Raw genomic sequence first — 15343 nt, 5'->3', positions numbered from 1 at the left:
TTTCATATTTTTCTTTAATGACAAGACCTTCTGTTCAGTGTCCTTTGTTCTTAACCAGAAATAGAGGACTAGCTCCTAATTTGTCTGGCTCCTCGGCCTCATAAAGATCCCAGATTAAACATTTGCATCAGTTAGGATTGTTCATTTGCAAGCAACAGAATCTGACTGCTGGTTTTCAGAATTGCTAGGAAAACTAATGAACTAAACTTCAGAAAGGAAGGCAGATCCAAGGAATCTGTTGGGTTCTATTTAGATGGGTCTAAAAGAGCTGTCTTTCTTGTCATGGGGACCAGATTTGGTGTTTACTCAGCTCTGATTGCCTTGCCTGGACCACATGTTTATTCTTGATCTGGGAACATTTTGACCAACCATCAAAATGGTCAGGGGGAGAATGGATAACAGAAGAGGAAATCCATTTCAGGAAATTAAACAGCGCATGTCCACTCACATGCCTTGAGGTCTCCTCTGGCCTGAGGATTCTATGACTATTCTGTTGTTCTATCATTGCATTATTAGAGAATTTCCAGGTGCAAACCAAAGTGATGCGTTGGTTCCAGAGAACAAGGGGCAGATTCTGTGTCATTTCCAAGTTTAAACTTGACCATAGCATCAACATGGAAGACAAGAAAGTAGGAGGATAATGACAGTTTTGGTTGGATTCTGGGTGAATTCTATGTGACTTTGGTTACATTTCTTAATTTTCCTGAGATTCAGTTTTTCCATCTGTAAAATATAAGCAAAAATACTTCATCTTTTTTTTTTTTTTAATTAGATTGTTCCATGGGAAATGTTTGTAACAGTGTCTGGCCTTAGTAAATGGTAGTTATTGTTAGTGTTCTGAATGGGAATTCCCTGTCAAATGTTAATTACGGAAATTTATATGACCATATTTTAGTGAGCTCATTTTTATAAACTCATTAAACCTTGGAGATATGGTGAGCAGATAGATATTCCTGGATTCTCAACAACCAAATCCAAGAGACTAATAAAATTAATGGTGGCAACTCACTGAAACTACAGATTTGTGCTCCCTGAATCCAAAGACATGTCATAGGGATCCTGTCCAGGTACATAGCTGGCATTTATATCTGACAGCAACTGGGCAACATTGTAGAAAGAACATTACAAATGATCACTCTGAAAATTTACCCTGGCTTTTCCTGAAAATGTTTCCTCCCTGGTGATTTCCACATAATAGCATAAAATACCGTATTTCTGTAGGATTTTGATTATATCCTCTCTTGTGTTCTTTAGCAAAGTGAGGCAGTTGCTATGACTCTGGTACATCAAGTAATGACTAAAATAAAATTACAAATGAGTTTCAGGCCAACAACATGTACTGGGAATTATGAAACCACAAGCTTCCGGAGGTGACTTGCTAAAAAAGGATTTTAAAACAGAGTGACTGAAGTTTGGGGAGGGGACACCACTCACTTAGTTTATCATGAGCACTTTATTAGGATTGGGAAATGGGGAAAGGAACCATTTCTAATTTCGATTTACACGTTATCCTGGTGTGACCAGAGTTATATCTGAGAGGGGGAGATTCCTGCCCCTGGGTCAATGGGACATCCTTCCTTCCTGTTGAGATGGTCAGCTGGGAAGTTTATCCTTCCCTGCCAGAAACACATGCCAGGGGCTGGGGAGATAGCTCAGTCGGTAGAGTGCTTGCCTTGCAAGCACAAGGCCCTGGGTTCGATCCCCAGCACCCAAAAAAAAAAAAAAAAAAAAAAAAAGACACACATGCCAGCACTCAAAACCTCAGAGTCATCCCTCCGGAAGTATCTCATCTCCGTGTTTCGAAGATGAATGACTCAAAAGCATTTATTGACTGCCTACCTGCATTTTTATTCACCATGCTGCCTGCTTGAGCTCTTGGAAGAAAAGGGTGATTCTGTCACTTATAGGTCGTGTATTTGATGTGGGAAGAGAAGATGCAAGCACATGAAATACGAAGACCAAGATGAAATCAGTTTGAAATGAGAACTCATCCCTGTGGCTCCTGGCCTCAGTGGGACTGGACAGCTGGAAAAAAAAGAAAAAGAAAAAGAAAAAGTAAAAAAAGGTCTTGCTCAGCTGGAGGAGATTTCAATCAGCGTGCTTATCCGCACCTACAGGAACAGAGTCCAGATTTGTCACCAGGTCCTATTTGAAGGAACACACAATTTGTTGAAGTCATTTTGGATGCAGGAAATCCTGTGTTTATTACTCTAGGAAATACTACATAAAAATTCGGATATTTTTCCCCTTGTAATGCTCTTTTGAATCGAAAATTGGCAATGGAGCCACTGTTAAGAAGAACAGAACGTTGCTCAGGAAATGACGACATGGTGATAGCAGATCATGCACAATAGGCCTTACTTCTTTGTTTTTGCTGGTTCCCAAAATTGGTTGATAGAATTGCTTCTTTCAGGGAGTCCAGACACTCGCAGGGCCATCCCAAGTCCATGTCTTGGTGCTAATGGCTTCAGATAGGCATTGCCATCGCCCTGAGGATGTCTCAAACACAGGTGAGAGAAAGGCCTTGAAAATGCTGGAGTCACCTCTAAAAGCATAGGAGCACCATGAGTACCAGGGACCGCGAAACCCTGTAGGTCCTAGTGTATCTAAGTCAACTAAATGGGCACAGAATAGGCCCTTTCTAAAACCATCCACCTTAGCTGTAATGTCTGTAGAGGGCACTGAAGAGCTCCCTCTAGCCAGAAGATGAGGGGATGTGTACAACATCTGGCTGTCTTTTCAGAGCATGACGAAGACGTGCGATAATGTATATAAAGGAAGAGGACATCAACACCGCACCTGAGGAGTGAGCAGCACTGTCCACGAACATGGGACTTTGAGGTTCATCGTCAGCCTTCTGTTATTACTAGAGCAAGCAGGGTTCCTCCTTCAAAGAATGTTAGCTGTGAGCAATTCCTTTAGATTTAGGTATTTGATTTTCTTCGCCTTATTTGTTGTTTGCTAGTTTGTTTTGTTGTTGCTAAACATTTGGTTCATTTCTAGTCATTTCTCTTTTTAAGAAATGAAGTTGTTGGCAAGGATTCCTTTGCTGAGAGTGCAGTGGGCTGTTTTCTATGCATGGTGGTTATATATATATTTATTTTTATTGTAAACAAATGGGATACATGTTGTTTCTCTGTTTGTACATGGCGTAAAGGCATACCATTTGTGTAATCATAAATTTACATAGGGTAATGTTGTTTGATTCATTCTGTTATTTTTTTCCTTCCCCCCCACCCCTCCCACCCCTCCCACCCCTCTTTTCCCTCTATACAGTCCTTCCTTCCTCCATTCTTGCCCCCCTCCCTAACCCTAACCCTAAACCTAACCCTAACCCTAACACTAACGCCTCCCACCCCCCATTATGTGTCATCATCCGCTTAACAGTGAGATCATTCATCCTTTGGTTTTTTGAGATTGGCTTATCTCACTTAGCATGATATTCTCCAATTTCATCCATTTGCCTGCAAATGCCATAATTTTATCATTCTTTGTGACTGAGTAATATTCCATTGTATATATATACCACAGTTTCTTTATCCATTCATCAATTGAAGGACATCTAGGTTAGTTCCACAATCTGGCTATTGTGAATTGAGCAGCTATGAACATCGATGTGGCTGTATCCCTGTAGTAAAAAAATATGGAACGCTTCACGAATTTGCGTATGGTCCTTGTGCAGGGGCCATACTAATCTTCTCTGTATCGTTCCAATTTTAGTATATGTGCTGCCAAAGTGAGCACTGTGTGGTGGTTATATTTTTACATGTAGCAAACCTACAGTCATTATTTTATAAATTGAAGTAGTCAGATTCAGCAAATAAAAACGTAAAATTCTCAGTTAAATTAGAATTTAAAACAGATAAATTTTAGTTTAATTATGTCCCAAATATTGCATGGAACATACTTAAACAAACAAAAAAAAATTGCTTAACTTTTATCTGAAAATCAAACTTAACTAAGTTCCTGTGTTTTGTCTGTCCATCCTATAAAATAGAACTAAATGTAGTTTTGGTTAACTTTTAGCACAATATTTTTGGAGGGTCTTCCTCCCAATTGACTTTTTTGTGATCTTTTTTGTTTAAACTTTTCTTACTACATTTTGTCCTTTTTGTGGATGTGTGGCTTCACTTTAGGAATAACCGTGGCTGCGTGATCTCACCTGGGAGGATTTACCATCGAGGGCGCTTGCCACTGTTTTGGGTTGTCACGGTTTAGGGGAGTAGAATATTGATGCACTGACATGAAATCTGTAGAGGCAGCGAGGCTGCTTCCATCCTACAATGCACGTGAAAGGCCCCCAACAAAAATTATTTATACAACACACAATAACTGCTGCTGAGGAAATCTACCCTAAACATTTGAATAGAGAGGTTTATCTTTCCAAATACATCTTCATTTAAAATCAATTATTGAGTCAACATCTTCAATCACATTGTTCATATCCTCTGTATTGGGGGTAGGGAGTGTTGGGGATCAAACCCAGGGCCATTTGCATGCTAGGCAAATTCTCTACCGTGGTTACATGCCCACACCCTTCAATTTTTTTTTTTTTTTTTCATTTTTTGGGGGAGGGAGGTACCAGGGATTGAACTCGGGGACACTTGACTACTGAGCCACATCCCCAGCCCTCTTCTGTATTTTATTTAGAGACAGGATCTCACTGAGTTGCTTAGCACCTCACCATTGCTGAGACTGGCTTTGAACTCTTGATCCTCCTGCCTTAGCCTCCCAAGCTGCTGGGTACTTTTTTCATATTTGACCGATCAAAGAAATGACTGATATACTGAAGCCATTTATTCAGTTTAACAAATGTTTAATGAGATTCCTTAGTACGTCAGAGTTTGTTCCAAGTGCTGGGAATGAATACTCAGTGAACAAAACGGGCAAATATATATTTTTTTAACTCCAAGGATCTTATATTCTAATGAATGGAACTGGATTAGGAAACAATTAACAAATTATGTGCAAAACGCATAATGATCCTTGTTACGCGAAATATATAGAGAATAGAATGGGTTCTGGGATGGGCGTGAGTTGTAATTATGAACTGGGTGGTGGGGAAGTCATTACTGAGGAAGTTAATTTAGAACAAAGACCTGGAGGAGATGACAGAGAAAGTTATGTGATGTCTAAGAGAAGAGTGTCTCAGGCAAAGGAAACGAAAGTGCAAAGACTGATGTGGGTCAGTGTGTTCAAGGAAGAAAAGGAAGCCAGTGTGGCTGGAGCAAAGGGAGGAGGAGAGAGATTTGTAGGGATGAGGTCAGAGGGTGACGGGGCTGGGCCAGTGTCCAGGTCATTAGGGTCAAGGAAGCCATTGTGAGAACTGTGGCATTTACTTCTAAGCGAGCTGGGAAACCTCTGGAGAGTTCAGGCAGAGTCATGTGACTTTCTACACATTTTGAAAGCATGGTGTTGGCTGTTGTGATGAGAACACTGTGGGTGCCAAGGAACTGGGGATCAGTAAAGTGGCCATTGCAAAACTCCAGGAGGTGGATGATGACTTGCTGACCAGGGTGGCAGCTGTGGAGATTATGAGAACAAATCAAATTCTGCACAAAATTTTTTTAATATCTTTTTGTATTTTTAATGATCTGGTTTGCTTTGTCTTTTTTTTATTGTAAACGAAGGGGATACATGTTGTTTCTCTGTTTGTACATGGCGTAAAGGCATACCATTTGTGTAATCATACATTTACATAGGGTAATGGTGTTTGATTCATTGTTATTTTTTTCCTTCCCCCCCACCCCTCCCACCCCTCTTTTCCCTCTATACAGTCCTTCCTTCCTCCATTCTTGCCCCCCTCCTTAACCCTAACCCTAACCCTAACACTAACCCCTCCCACCCCCCATTATGTGTCATCATCCACTTATTAGCGATATCATTCGTCCTTTGGTTTTTTGAGATTGGCTTATCTCACTTAGCATGATATTCTCCAATTTCATCCATTTGCCTGCAAATGCCATAATTTTATCATTCTTTATGGCGGAGTAATATTCTGCACAAATTTTGAAGGGAAAGCCTGCAGGAGTTGCTATAGGAGTGGGTCTGAGTGGCGTGACAAGGGAAGGAGACAAAGTTGCTACCATTTGAGATGTAAGAGTAGATAGAGCAGGAGTGAGTTTAAAACAGAAGATTAGTTCAGTTTTGGAGTGCTGGATTTGGGAAATCTACTAGACTTCCAAGGGAAGAAACTGAGCGGGAAGCTGGATGCAAGAACCTATGGCCTGAACTAAATACATAAATGTGTGAGATTTAAACATATATCCGTATGTTTAAACATATATAAATTTAAAGTTTTTATATTAGTAGAGTTTAAAATAAGTATGTATATTTGAAAAATATTTGAATCTCTATTTGTATTAGTCAGTTTTGCATTATTATGACCAAAATACCTGACAATAATAACTTAGGGGAGAGAAAGTTTACTTTGGTTCACAATTTCAGAGATTTCGTCCATAGTAGATCAACTCCTTTACTCTGGGCTCAACATTAAGCAGAAAAACATGGCGGCAGGGTGTAAAGGAGAAGCATTGCTACGTTCATGCTGGCCAGGAAGCACAGAGAGAGGAAGAGGTAGAGGCTGCCGGGAAGAAGCACTCTTCTGGGACTCACTCCCAGTGACCCACCTACTCCAGCCACACCTCATGGAGTTACCCCCCTAGTTAGTCCATTCAAACGAGGGTGGACAGATTAGGATACAACTCTCATAACCCTTTGTCTCTGAATATTCCTGAAGTAACACAGGAGATTTTGGGGGACACCTCACATCCATAGCACTAATTGAAAGAGAAATGAGAGGCTATCCCCATCACTGCTCTATGAAAGACTGGGAAATTGCCTTGCATTCACTTACCTCGATCCTCATGGAAACCAGGAGAGGGGAAAATTCTTCCTTGAAAAAGGCTCGTACTCTCCGAGCTCTTGAGTTTGCATAATCGAGTACCAAGTCAGAGTGATTTACAGCTTCCTGTTGGGCTCCAAATTCTGTTCCTTCTTCCCAGGGGAAGAAGACTGGGAAGAGAACTGGCAGGATATTTAGAATTGCTTTAGGGCATGATTCTTTATAGAATTCATTTATAAAGGGTTAGGTATCGAGGAGTATAATACTTACTTGAATTTACTAGGGGTTAAATGCTAAGACATAAAGGGCCTTTGAATATATTTGTTTCTATCAGTTGGCAGTCATATTTCTGTTGTCAGATGTATTGGTCAGCTTCCCATCATGCTAATAAAATACCCGAGGCAAGCTACTTATGAAATAAATTGAGATTAACCCTGGTTTATTGTTTTGGAGGTTCAAGTCCAAAAGCAGGCAGCCTGTGGGTTTGAGCCTCTTGTGATGGTCGCACAGCATGGCAGGAGTGCCCAGTGGAGCAATCCACTTAAATCTCCAACTAGGAAGCAAAGAGAGAGGACAGGTCAGAGTCCCACAATCCCCTTCGGGGGATTTAGGTCCACAGCACTCCCAGTATTGCCACCCTGGGCAACAAGCCTTCAACACGGACCCTTGAAACACTCGTCCAAACCACAGCACCAGCTAAGTCTCTTCCTCCATCCCACTCTTCCCTCCCCTCTCTTCTCTCCTCCCTACGGCATTCATTCTCACTCTCCCACTTCCCATCCCCCTTCTTTGGGGGACCCTGTCCTACAAACATCCTGTAGTAGTGAAAGAATCAAGAAGCAGCCTGGAGATTTACTATTCCACCCCATAATCTTTGTCATTCCCATAAGTCACCTACACACACACACACACACACACACACACACACACACACACTCTTTAAGTAAAATTAGTGTTTGCTCTTCATTTATTCAAGCATTCATGAATTCCTTTCACACATATGTGCTGAGGATGTACACTTACTGGGTACTTTTTCCAAATACTCGATATTTCTGCAAACAAAGTAGTTAAAATACCTGCCCTTGAGTATCTTATACTCTCATGTGGATGGGGAGTGGACAGATAATACATAAAATAAATAGGTTGTATTAATGTATTGGAAAGTGATACATTTTCTAGAAAAATAGTTATGGATATGAACAATTAAGATTTTGAGGTAGAAGAACTTTAAGGGGGGTGACCGGAGCAGAACAGGCCTTGAGGCCCTTCTGTGAGAAAAGATTCCTTACGTGAAGACCAGGGGTGAAGAAGAGAGCCAGAAGATACCTACGGGAAGAACGGTGCAGCAGCTCTGAGGTTCAGGAGACAGCAGGAGGCTATGTGGCTGGTATTCATTGCCCGAACAGAAAGGGCTCTGGGAAGACTTGGAAGGCGATGTGGAGCAGGGCATTAGATCATGTAGAGTGGTGTTCCAGTCCCTTATAAAAAAATATTTTATTTAGAGACAGGGCCTTGCAGAGTTGCTGAGTCTGGCTTTAAGCTCCTGACTCTCCTGCCTTAGCCTCCTGGGCCACCGGGATTGCGAGCATGCACTGCTGTACCTGGCTAAACTCTCTAAGTCCGAATCTCTCTTTATTAACTTTACCTCTAGCTCAGTGAGACTTTTTAAAATGTAAAGACTTGGGTCTCTCTTTCATTCTATAGTAGGAAGAATAATGGCCTCTCAAAGATATCCATGCCTGCAAACCTGTACATAAGTTATTTTCCATGGCAAAAGGGTCTTCGCAGATGTGATGGAGGGTATGACTTTGAGATAGGCTGAGTCTTCCTGGTTTATTGGATGGATCCGATTTAATGACACAGGTATTTAAAAATGAATATTCCCTGGCTGTGGTTAGAGAGAGATCACAATGGGAGAAAGGTCAAAGAACTGCACCAGGAGAAGAACTCAACCTGTCATTGGTGGCTTTGAAAATGGAGAAAAGGAGGTCACAAGCCAAGAAATAGAGGTAGCCTTGGAAAACGGGGAACATATTCTCCCCTAGAATCTTCAGAAAGGAATGCAGCCCTCCTGTCACCCAGGATTTATCCCAGTAAGACCCATTCGGACTTCTGACCTACAAGCAATTTTTTGGTGTGTGTGAAATTATTTCCAAATAAAAAGTTTTTTCTAAAAAATCATCTATCTGAACTACCACAAAGTTCCGAACTTCAGACAATGTCCCCAATTTGACAGATGGCCACCCTGTCTTTGGGCATCCAGCCTACAGGTCTGAATACCTTGAAGGAAGTGGATGCTCAGTACCCGAGTCTGCCCATTCAATTGTTGGTTAATTTCAGGAGTTTGAAAGTTCTCTCTGGGTTGGGGAAAATGAAATCAATCTGTTGGTGACTTCCCCCTGCTAGTGGAAGCCCTGCCTTCCGGTGAAATATAGAATGAGTTTTCTCTCTCTTTACGTATTGGAGGGCAGCTGTCATACTTCTTAATAACTTGTGTTTCAGGACAAAAAGTTTCTTATCAGTGGATGCTTACAAGTCAGTCTGTGAGTCTCCTCCCTGGGGTGCATTTTCACTTGACAGTGTTCTTTTGAAGTGCAGCAATCATAAGCACTCTAGCGAAGAGAGCAGAGGCCCATCCATTTAGTTGATTAGCTCCTTCCCCCTCTTCCAACTTTTCTCTTCCTAGGTCACCACAGTGGCATTTATGGGGAAAATCATGTTGATGATATGCATTGATTTTACAATGAAATCAATGCATGTGACTTTGGTGCATCCTGGATGGGGCCCCAAGGCCACATTACCACAGCGACCTAGTAAAGGAAATCCCTGGGATGAGCTCTGTTACTGCTAAAATGCAGTGTGCTCTCAGCAATTGCCCTTTGACCTTTCCCCTTCCCAAACAGACAAGGCAAAAGCTCAGTTTCTTGGCTGTCACTGATAAACAGTGCAATCAGGAGAGTTTGTTTAATAATGTAAGTTGGCTGCTAGGAATCCCCAGTGCCCATGGGCTGAGGTCCTCAGAGGCAGGATTACAGAATCCTGATGGAAAGTTTTAGAACTACTCTCTCCAGTTTCAAAATAGGAAGCAAAGATGTTTGAGAGACTGAGCTAGGGTCACTGCTCATGTCTGACAGCAGTAGTGACAACTCTGAAACTCAGAGTTCTTGGGTCCCATGTGTTGCTCAGATGTTGGTTTAAGGGAAGGGAACAGGCAGATTGGAACTTGGGAGTGGTCTGCTCTGCTGGGCACTTTAATGACTAAGTAGTTTTAGGATGGGTCAGGGTGTCCTTTGCCATAGTCCAGTGAGGGACAAACCAATGCCAGTTGCCCTAGAGGTGTCATTTCCCCAGGTTATGACTGAGGATTCATTCAGCATCGCATTCATCCTTCAGCAGAGAGTTGGGTGCTCTAGGGTTTTGCATGACCCTGTAGCTAGCAGTGCCCCTGGCAGACTTTGGAAGGCCCAGCTCTTAGTGTGAACTCACCAACCATAAAACTGTCAGGTCACGGAACAGCTGCTGCTTTTCAGGTCAACTAGCTCACATTCAAGGCAGTTTTCTGCAAAAGGCATTTTAACAGGATCCCTAAGAATGAAGTCTTTTCATGTGGCATGCTTAATGAAGTTGGTTTGGGGTAAGGAAACAAGGGAGGGAGGGAAAGAGGAAGGTGAGGAGGGAGGGAAGCTTTTCCTGTGAACATAACCATCTTAAACTGTAGACCTTAAAGGTTTATAAGCCCAACTCCCTGAGAGTGATTAACTCACTAGTGACCAGCTATTCCTTTTATTTTTCCCTCTAGCTCCCGAAGAGTTAACGAATGGACACTAGTCTAAGAGTTAATCTGGAAGTTTAGGGACTGGGCCAGAATCTTGGAGAGTGGCTGTCTGAGAAGTCCAAAGAAGTATTAAGAAAAATTACCCAGTTGGGCATTTTTCCCCCCTTAAATAGACATACCCAGATATAAATAAACTGGGTAAGTCAAAAGGGCATGAAAAGTTACCAAAGGGGGTTTCACTAAGGGGCTAAGGGTAGTTGGGTATGCGTGAGGGAGTGGGATGACTTAGCCTGATGTAGTGGGGAAGTTTCTTGACCATGTGCACGGGGACTTTTCTTTTTAAAGTACACGTTGAATTTTAGCACTTGAAGGCTTATAGCAAAATTGAGAGGAAGGCACAGAGATTTCCCATGTATCCCCCAGGCCTTCTATATGCACAGCCTCCCCCATTATTGACATCACCCACCAGATGGCACATTTGCTACAATTGATGAGCCTACATTGACACATCGCTGTCATACGAAGTCCATAGTTTACATTAGGGTTCATTCTTGGTGTTATGTATTTTACTGGTTTAGACAAATGTATAACGACATTATACTACCACACAGAGTATTTTCACTGCCCCTTAAATTCTCTGTGCTCCACCTATTCATCTCTCTATTCCCCCTCCTCCTGGCAACCATTGATTTTTTTATTAGCTCCTCAGCAGTTTTGCCTTTTTCCTGTCATACAAATGGAATCATGCAGCATGTAGCCTTTTGAGATTGGCTTCCTTCACTTAATAATATGCACTTAAGTTTCCTCTATGTCTTTTCACAGCTTGATAGCTCATTTCTTTTTAGCACTGAATAATATTCCATTATTGGGAGGTATAATTGCTTATTTGTTTATTCAACTACTGAAGGACATCTTGGTTGCTTCTGAGTTTTGGCAATTATGAATACAGCTGCTATAATAATCTGTGTGCAGGTTTTTATTTATTGGTTTATTTTACTTTGGTACTGAGTCATATCCCCAGACCCTTTTATTTTATCGTTTTGAGACAGGGTCTCACCAAGTTGCTTAGGGTCTAAGTTGCTGAGGTTGGCTTTGAACTTGAGATCCTCCTGCCTCAGACTCCTTAAGCCCCTGGGATTAAAGGGGTATGCCACTGTGCCCAGTTTTGTGTGCAGGTTTTTGTGTGGACGTATTTTCAACTCATTCGGGTAAATTGCTAGATTGCATGGTAAGAGTATTTTTAGTTTTGTAAGAAATGTAGAAACTATCCAAGGTGGCTGTATCATTTTGTATTTCCACCAGCAATGAATGATAGTTCCTAGTGCTCCACCTCCTTGTCAGCATTTAGTGTTGTCAGTGTTCTGGATTTTGGCCACTCTCACAGGTGTATAGTGGTATCTCATTGCTGTTTTAATTTGCATTTCCTTCATGACATGTGGTGTGGATCATGCAGAGCATCTTCTCATATACTATTTTCATCTTGGATCTTTGATGAAGTTTGTTCAGGTCTTTGGCTCATCTTTTTAATAGAGTCATTTATGTTTTTACTGTTGAGATTTAAGGGTTCTTTGTGTATTTTGGATAATATTCCTTCATCTGTCTTTTGAAAATACTTTTTCCCAGTCATATATTGTCTTCTTCATTCTCTTGGTAGTGTCTCTTGCAGAGAAGAATTTTTAAAATTTTTCATAAAGTCCAGCTAGTCAATTTTTTCTTTTATTGTCTTTGGTGTTGGATCTATCTTAAACAATTATCACCAAACCCAGGTCATCCAGATTTTCTCCTATCTTAGCTCTAGAAGTCTTGGAGTTTATGTTTTACAATTAGGTCTGTGATTCATTTTGAGCTGGTTAGGGTCTGTGCCTAGGCTTATTTCTATTATTTTATTTTTGCATGTGAATGTCTAGTTGTTCCAACATTATTTTTTGAAAAAACAATTTTCGCTTCATTGTATTTTGATACCTTTTCTTCTTTGTCAAAGAGTAGTTGGCTACTGTGGCTCTACAGTCCACTGATCTGTTTCTTTCAATAATGTCTTACAGTTGTATGATGTCAGTCTTCCAACTTTGTTCTTCTTCAATATTGTGTTGGCTATTCTGGGCCTTCTGCCTCTCAATATAAAACTTAGAATCAGTTTGTTGACAAAACAAAACAACTAGCTGTGACTTTGGGATCACACCGAGTCTATAGTTTATCAACTTGGGAAGAATGGATGTCTTAACAATATTGAGTCTTCCTGACCGTGAACATGAAATATCTTGCTTGACATTTATTTGGCTTACTTCTTACATCAAAGTTTTGCAGTTTTCCTTTTGTAGATCTTATAAATATTTTGCTAGACTTATATGTAAGTATAGTATTTCACTTTTGGTGTACGCTAATGTGAATGGTCTTCTGTTTAAACTTCAAATTCTACTTCTTCATTGCTAGTAAATAGGAAAGTGATTAACTTCTGTGTATTTTTAACCTTGTATTCTGAAGCCTGATTTTCCTTTTTAAAGCAGTGGACAGTCACCTCCTTCTCTTTCCTGTCTTCCCAAATCATTGCTGAGCATCAGTGGGAGCATCCCTTGCTGAGCACCCCCTCTTATCCTAGAAGAGTCAAGTCAGCCCCCAACCTGATCACACAGGAAACTTTCTCTAATCTGGAAGTGGGGGTGCAGACATTTACAAGAAATGCTCATCTAATGAGGGACTGCAGATTCCTTTCCCACAAAAATGTTCCTACGTGACCACAATAGGTACAAAAGAAATGGGAGGATGGTAATGAAAATCAGGATTTTCTTTTTTCCTTCTCCTGGAGAAAGGAACCATAGACAGAGAAGCATAGAAAAAGAGATGCTTTATTGAAATGACATAGGAAAAAAAAAATAACACCTAGGAAACTCTTTTTCCCCTGAGAAGTCAAAACACATTAAGGTTTGATCAAAATAAAGATCTTCTTTGTCTGAAAATCCTGGTGTGCAGCCCTGTGCTCATGCTGTTTGTTTGGTACCATGGAAACACACAGTGGATAGCAGCAGATAAAAGCATGTCAGGGAAGAGACCAAAGGGCAGGTCTCATGTTTTCCTCACAAGCCAGACAAAAAACAATTCTGATTGGTATTTGCTATGGAAAACACTAAAGTCCTTATAAACAAGAAACCTTTTCCTCCAGGGACCCTAAACTTTCTCTAAGAAAAATAATTCATAGATGTTTAGTTATCCCTCAATTATAGACACACAGGTTTTTATATTTGAGTGGAGTTCGTATTATCAGGGGGGAAGAGGGATATAAAGACTTAAAGAATGGATAGACCACACAGAGAAAATGAGCAATAACTCAATATAGTGATGGTTTATAAAGACCCTGAGGCAAGAACCCCAAGACCCCTGACTTTAAATCTATCCACACACAGTCCAGCAGTTCTCAAGACTGGTGTTTGCGGAACTAGGTGGTAGCAAGGAGCTAATAAGCTTTGAGAATTCTTTATTTATGTGTTCCACTTGATAGGAAACAGCTGACATTGTTTATATTAAAAAGGTCTCAGAATGTTTTTGCATCCAAAACATGACTTTTGGAATGATTGTGTGCAAACGAGTTAAGTAAAGGTCATTAATTTACCTCATGTAAACTTCCATTAAGTTACAGAAAAGGAGCAAGGTTCTGGGTGGCTCATGTAACTTCACCCTGCTACAGAAGAACATTTTCCCTATTAATGATATGTTTGGGGTAATTTAAGACTGTTAACTTAAGGGTAGTGATCTGAAAGTTTTGAATTTCCCCCCATTTCTATCAATACACCAAGGGCAACCGAGGATCTAGGTGGTTCAGTACATAGCTCCACACTCAGATACACAAATAGGAAATGGAGCAGTGTGGGGGATGGAATAAACATCTGACTGACATGAGGAAAAGTCTATTCTACCTGAACGTCAGCTTCAGAGAACAATGTGGTCTTTGGATACTATAGAGCTATCCAGTGACTTGGTGGAAAATAAGATGACCAACAGTTGTAAGAACATTGTGAGTCCATTCCAAAGATCAAAAGGGTTACTGTATGGAGTGCTTGGACAGTTTGTTTTCAGTTTGACTTCAAGCTGGGTTGAGAGTGGCTAAACAGCCAGCATAATGTAGGACCGATGGAAAGCCCCCAACTTTCAGAGCACAGTTAAAAAACACATTTCTTGATCCATACAGGTGACAGTTCCCATACAGACTTACAGCAAAAATTAATTTTTTAAAAGGAAATGCTTCAAAATCAAAAACAGGGTTATCATTCTGGTGATCTCAGATTCTTTTCTGTACTCCCAGCAGAATAATTTCACCAGTAGTCCCACCACATGTAACACAAAAACGTTCAATTCACACATAAGCCACATATAGAAAGAGGTAGCTATGATAGCCTGGATGTACTGATTGCTGTCCCAATAGAGAAACTACACTCTTCTAGATCCAGCATGTACAAGTTTAAAGGTATGTATGTATCTCTGATTTAGTGAACAATTTCCAATATTTAATTCAATGGTGGAAAGCACAAAGAAGTTATATGATGTCATTTTAATAATTCATAGAAAGCATATATGTACACCCAATGAAGTCATCTTTATTGCATATTGCTATTTAAAAAAATGTACAGTCTCATAACACATACGACATTTTTTTTCTTGGTACTGTAACAACAGTCTTGCACCTAGAGACTAAGTGGTTCCAACTACTAAGCTAATAAGATACAAGACATATA

At 40.6% G+C, this 15343-nt stretch overlaps 1 non-coding gene across 1 annotated transcript; it reads right to left on the bottom strand.

Moving 5' to 3' along the window:
- Positions 1–3637: 3637 nt before the first annotated feature.
- On the bottom strand, positions 3638–3744 carry LOC124978340 (U6 spliceosomal RNA). Its single transcript, XR_007107377.1, has one exon. It is a non-coding gene; the product is annotated as a U6 spliceosomal RNA (small nuclear RNA).
- Between the last annotated feature and the right edge of the window lie 11599 nt (positions 3745–15343).

This window comes from Sciurus carolinensis, chromosome 2, assembly GCF_902686445.1.
Source record: "Sciurus carolinensis chromosome 2, mSciCar1.2, whole genome shotgun sequence".
Taxonomy (NCBI): domain Eukaryota; kingdom Metazoa; phylum Chordata; class Mammalia; order Rodentia; family Sciuridae; genus Sciurus; species Sciurus carolinensis.
The sequence above is the reverse complement of the archived record's forward strand: the minus strand, read 5'-3'. Positions and strand labels throughout refer to the sequence as shown.